The following is a 6000-nucleotide window of genomic DNA, read 5'->3' on the forward strand; positions in this document are numbered from 1 at the left end:
TCAAACTCTTTACTACATTGTGTAAAGAATAAATTCAAATGCTGCCTAAAACAGGACAGGTAACTGATAAGAAAGTCATGTTTGAACGCTAATCGGTAACATAGGCCTAATTATTACATCATTAAAGGAAAATCATCGCGTTCATATCGACATAATGCAATGACAGAAAATCATGTTCAACATGGTATATTATGAGGATTTAGAATCTATCAACAACTGGGCTAGCCAATGGAAAATAATCTTCAACCCAAATAAAACTATAGCATTAACCGTAACAAAAAAAACCAGAAATCATCCAACACTTATTTTTGATAATCAGCCTCTGAATGAGAAAGATATACATAAACATCTAGGAGTCACATTCAATTCTAAAGGCACATGGAGCAATCATATTCAAGATATTTATGAAAAAGGTTATAAAAGATTAAACATTTTAAGAATGCTCAAACATAAAATTGATAGGAACTCATTAATTACACTATATTGTTCATATGTTAGACCAATTTTAGAATATTCAGATACTGTTTGGGATAATTGTACTACTGCAGAGTCGAAATTACTTGAATCAATTCAAATTGAAGCAATGAAAATAATAACTGGGTTAAGAAGTGGAACATCTCATCATAAACTTTACATTGAAACTAATTTAGAACCACTTATTGAAAGACGTCGCAAACATAAACTTATCCTAATGTATAAAATATTGAACAAAATGACTCCTGAATATTTATTTGATATTGTTAGACCCTATATTAATTATAATGCTCCACATCATAACCTTAGAAATCATAGATTCTTTAATATTCCTCGATGCAGAACAAACTTGTATGATAACAGCTACTTCATTGATGTCATGAAAATTTGGAACTCCCTTGAAACAGACTTAACTAGTGCTCCTTCACTGAATATTTTTAAATCTAAATTGAATAGAAATAGGCCTTTAAACACTGATACTACTCACTTATTTAAACTTTGCTCACCTAGAAAATTAAATATCACTCTTTGCCAATTAAGAAACTCTGCTAGCAACTTAAATTATCACAGATTAATAGATCATCTAATTCCAAATTCAGCCTGTTCCTGTGGTTATTACTCTGAGGATCTAGACCATTACTTCTTCTATTGTCCAAATTACAACCATATAAGGCACTTTATACATGACATATTTATACAAGTTGGTTTTATAGATATTAACTTACTAACATGTGGTAACTATGAACTTTCACTTGATCTTAACAAATTTGTTTTAAGTAATGTAGAAAGATTTATAACTAATTCGAGAAGGTTTTAATTCTCATTGAATCAATTAATTATATAATATTTCATTAATATGTATGTATATTATTATCATTGTTCAATAAAATACTCATCTTTCTCAATGTCAGGTAGGTGAAGCGCTTTTGCTCTACAAAATTTTGTATAATTATCTATTTTATATATATATATATATAATGTTTACGTATATAAATAAAAATATTTCCTGAACTTTGATACTTTTCAACTAGAAATTATTCCATTAAACTATGAAAAGCTACTTAGACTATTACAATGATGTGTGTATGAGTGTATGAGTGTATGTTCAAATGTTATAAATAACCCTAATTATATAGCTCTATTGTTCAAGTTGTCTAGAAAATGCTATCAATATTATATTATCAAAATGTCATTTACATATGTATGTGGGAGAAGACTGATATAGGCTAAGCCTGTTGTCAAATCCCTTTGTACTATAAGATCTTGTATAATAAAATTTGTTGAAATGAAATGGTATAATCAAATCAAATAACCGTAATATTTATAAACTATGTATACATGCACCAAGTGTACCATGTATAGTGTACATATCATGTATTGTGTATATCATGTATTGTGTATATCATGTATAGTGTATATCATGTATAGTGTATATCATGTATATAATTTATACTATACATGATATGTATACACTATACATGCACAAAGTGTACCATGTATAGTGTATATCATGTATAGTGTATACCATGTATAGTGTATATCATGTATATAATTTATACTATACATGATATACACTATACATGATAACTCTATTTTATATATAAAATATACCCACGTCGTAGACAAACATATTTTTCTGGAACAGCATAACACTTTATTTGAAAAGGAAGAAAAATGTGTCAATAGCAAGAATCGACTAAAGCTGGACGGCGGGACAAAACAAGGCTACATACGATGATGTTGTTGTCGGCCAACACGATAACTCTAGATGGCCGAAATCACCGATCATGTATTGACACAGAGACTTTTCCGAACATAGCTGTTTTATTCACTGAGAAAGCACATTAACTAAGTCGGTCAGTGACCTCTCAATGTGTGTTTTAAACACTCCTATCTAATTCTGGAGCGTCCTGCAAGAGCTAGAAAGTCGACAGTGACGGAAAGCTTCAAGCTCTTTTCTTGTAGCCGCCATCATCACTTGTCGGTCTACCAATGACCCCTAGTGCTGAGAACACCCGCCATATGGGATTGAGCACAAGGAAGACCGAAACCTTCCATCTGTTTGATGCGACACCTTCCGTCAGTCTCTTGTATTTTGCTTTGTTCCTTTGGCATGTCTCCTCACACCACTCTTCTAGGCGTAGCTAGGTTAGTATGGAAAACCAGATTTCTGTCTATGTCCACGCTCAATTCCCGACTCTGATTTGATCCCAGTATGGTGAGCTTTTACTTCCCCTACCTCTCCGGGACGCACAAGTGGTCTTTTCTTTTTTCTTCTTCAATGTGTCGGCAAGCTCGCTTTGTTGTTCATATAAAAGGCAATTCGCCTCCTCTGCCATTTCACATCGTCATATGTTTGTTCGTAGGCGTCTGCAGACGCACGTGGTTTGTTGGTTATGGCTGCGGGTCTTTACCCTCCTGTAGCAGGAACTGTATCTGTCGGACCATATTAGCCGCCTGTTTGTTGTTTCATACCTAGGCCATGCTTCCTGTGCCTAAAGTCACAACGTTTGCTTTCCTTATATCTTCCTCCATTGTCGTGATGTCATCTTGGGCCATTTTCCTCTTTCGAGCTTTGTGTGCTGTTCCCCATCCCTGCACTTTTGCCGTTCCGCGTCAATACCGTCATACACATCATGTTACGACCAAAATGCCCAATGTCTCAGTCAGTTTTCTGCCAAGTCGTCTGCAAAGCATGTTGAATCATTTCCTTTCCACTCTGGTTTCGATACCAACTTTACGGATATCTCCATCCCCGGACTCTCTCAAAGTCATCACACGTCTTGCATTCACAATCTTTAACTCCTCTACCAATGATGAAATCCAGATTTGTAGCTTTTCCAACGTACTAAAGGACTTACTGCTCTCCCCAAAGCTTCCACTGTTGTCGTGGTAACTTTATATACAATGTAAGAGGCCATGTCAGTCGATGTTCAAGCCTGTTATGGTAGAACCGCACCTTCCCTGGTAGCCGGTCTTGTCAATTTTCTTTAGAACTTGAGGTAGCAGTATACAGTAAAAATGCCAAATTCTGAAAAATATGGCACATGCTTTAGATATGTAAACATTGCCAGTTAACCTTACATATAACCTCTAATAAAGTATATATATTTGAAATCTGTACAACATTTGCAATTTAAATAGAGCTCTGAAGGATAAGTAAACTGATATTTTCTGTGATTTTTAGAGCTGTGAATACCATGGTAACAGCTTAAAAAATTCTCAAAAATTGCAAAATATTATGATATTTGACCCAAAATGGCACAATTCTCTACACAATTTTTTTTCCGAAACCTATTTAAAATTAAATATCTCTATCCCAAAGACAGAATTAATCTTGTTTGGACATATGTTGTAAATTAAGTTTTTCCGCTATCTTACCTTTTCTGTGGGCTTCCATTTTGCGCTGTAGGCCAAACTAAATTTCCTGTGTAAACACACGTTCGGAAAATCCGGATATTTAAAATCCAGAACCAATTTATTGATTTTTGTTTTAATAAATGTGAAGCCTGTATGTACTACTTCATACTGGATATACCAATTATAGTGTACATTTATTTTTTCATTTTTTATACATATCATAATACAGGAGTTATTTGCTTAACAAAAAAATTGCCCATGGCCAGGCTGTCTTACTGTGGTGTGCTACCTTATACATCACTTTTGTTAATTCTAATTTTACTAAAAACCCCATGAATGTCTAGAATATGTTCCGACGAACAAAATGACATATCGGGTTACTGTGTATCTTTAATAGTCACCGAGTATTGCTGATTTCCCTGAGAGGTGTATTTTGACAACTTTTTCTCCCAATCCAGTAATAAGGGGAGGTAATTTTAAAGATGAAAACTCCCATAATTCTGTATATCTCTTGAATAAAGTTGTGTTTTGAGTTGAATGTGGTACTTTGAGTCTCTGTGCATGTAATCAAGCAAAAAATACTATACAACTATCAAATTTAGCCTTGTAATATGACGTCATAGTTACCATGACGTCATCAGTAACTATGACGTCATCAGATGGTATCTATGACGTCATAAATACTCAATGGTGTCATAATAAATAACCAAATTCCTTTCCAAACCTCAGCTTAGCAACACATGCAATATTCTAACTGATAAATCATGACATGACATCCAAGATTTCAAAATGTCATGCCTATGACATCACAGTCATCTGTTTCCACCCCGGTAATTCAGATATGTACCAATGATCATATGAAAGTGTCCGCTGATCCCATTTTATGCGGAAAATGCTATTTTTTCTGCTTTACCGAAGGAAGTGACAATAATTGACAATATTGTATCAACCGTACACTCCATCAATTGAAATTACATGCTTACCAATGTATAAATAAATTGAAAATAATGGTTTCACCAAATATTTCAAAAAATAACACTTACTGTAATAGTTTCCATGGATACGGGGTAATAAATCAGGTAAAACAAACCAGAATTCAGTCTATATGGTTTGTTAGATACCCAATAAGTTATTTTGGGTTTGTTATAAAACATAGAATATCTTTTCAATTTACACTGACTCATTAACATTATGCTTAATTAACCCACCCTTAAAATGGGTAAATATGCGAGTTACCTCCCTTGATTCCTCTAATATGACAAGCCTGATAATAAACAAGTTTTAAATTGTTTTTATGCATTTTTGAGCAATAATGAACTAAAATGAAGCTTAATCAAGCATAATTAAGCACAATTTCCAAAAAATAACATTTTTCAGCCCTTATAAGGTAGCAGTATACAGTAAAAATGCCAAATTCTGAAAAATATGGCACATGCTTTAGATATGTAAACATTGCCAGTTAACCTTACATATAACCTCTAATAAAGTATATATATTTGAAATCTGTACAACATTTGCAATTTAAATAGAGCTCTGAAGGATAAGTAAACTGATATTTTCTGTGATTTTTAGAGCTGTGAATACCATGGTAACAGCTTAAAAAATTCTCAAAAATTGCAAAATATTATGATATTTGACCCAAAATGGCACAATTCTCTACACAATTTTTTTTCCGAAACCTATTTAAAATTAAATATCTCTATCCCAAAGACAGAATTAATCTTGTTTGGACATATGTTGTAAATTAAGTTTTTCCGCTATCTTACCTTTTCTGTGGGCTTCCATTTTGCGCTGTAGGCCAAACTAAATTTCCTGTGTAAACACACGTTCGGAAAATCCGGATATTTAAAATCCGGAACCAATTTATTGATTTTTGTTTTAATAAATGTGAAGCCTGTATGTACTACTTCATACTGGATATACCAATTATAGTGTACATTTATTTTTTCATTTTTTATACATATCATAATACAGGAGTTATTTGCTTAACAAAAAAATTGCCCATGGCCAGGCTGTCTTACTGTGGTGTGCTACCTTATACATCACTTTTGTTAATTCTAATTTTACTAAAAACCCCATGAATGTCTAGAATATGTTCCGACGAACAAAATGACATATCGGGTTACTGTGTATCTTTAATAGTCACCGAGTATTGCTGATTTCCCT

The sequence above is a fragment of the Pecten maximus genome, chromosome 4 (assembly GCF_902652985.1).
Source record: "Pecten maximus chromosome 4, xPecMax1.1, whole genome shotgun sequence".
NCBI lineage: Eukaryota > Metazoa > Mollusca > Bivalvia > Pectinida > Pectinidae > Pecten > Pecten maximus.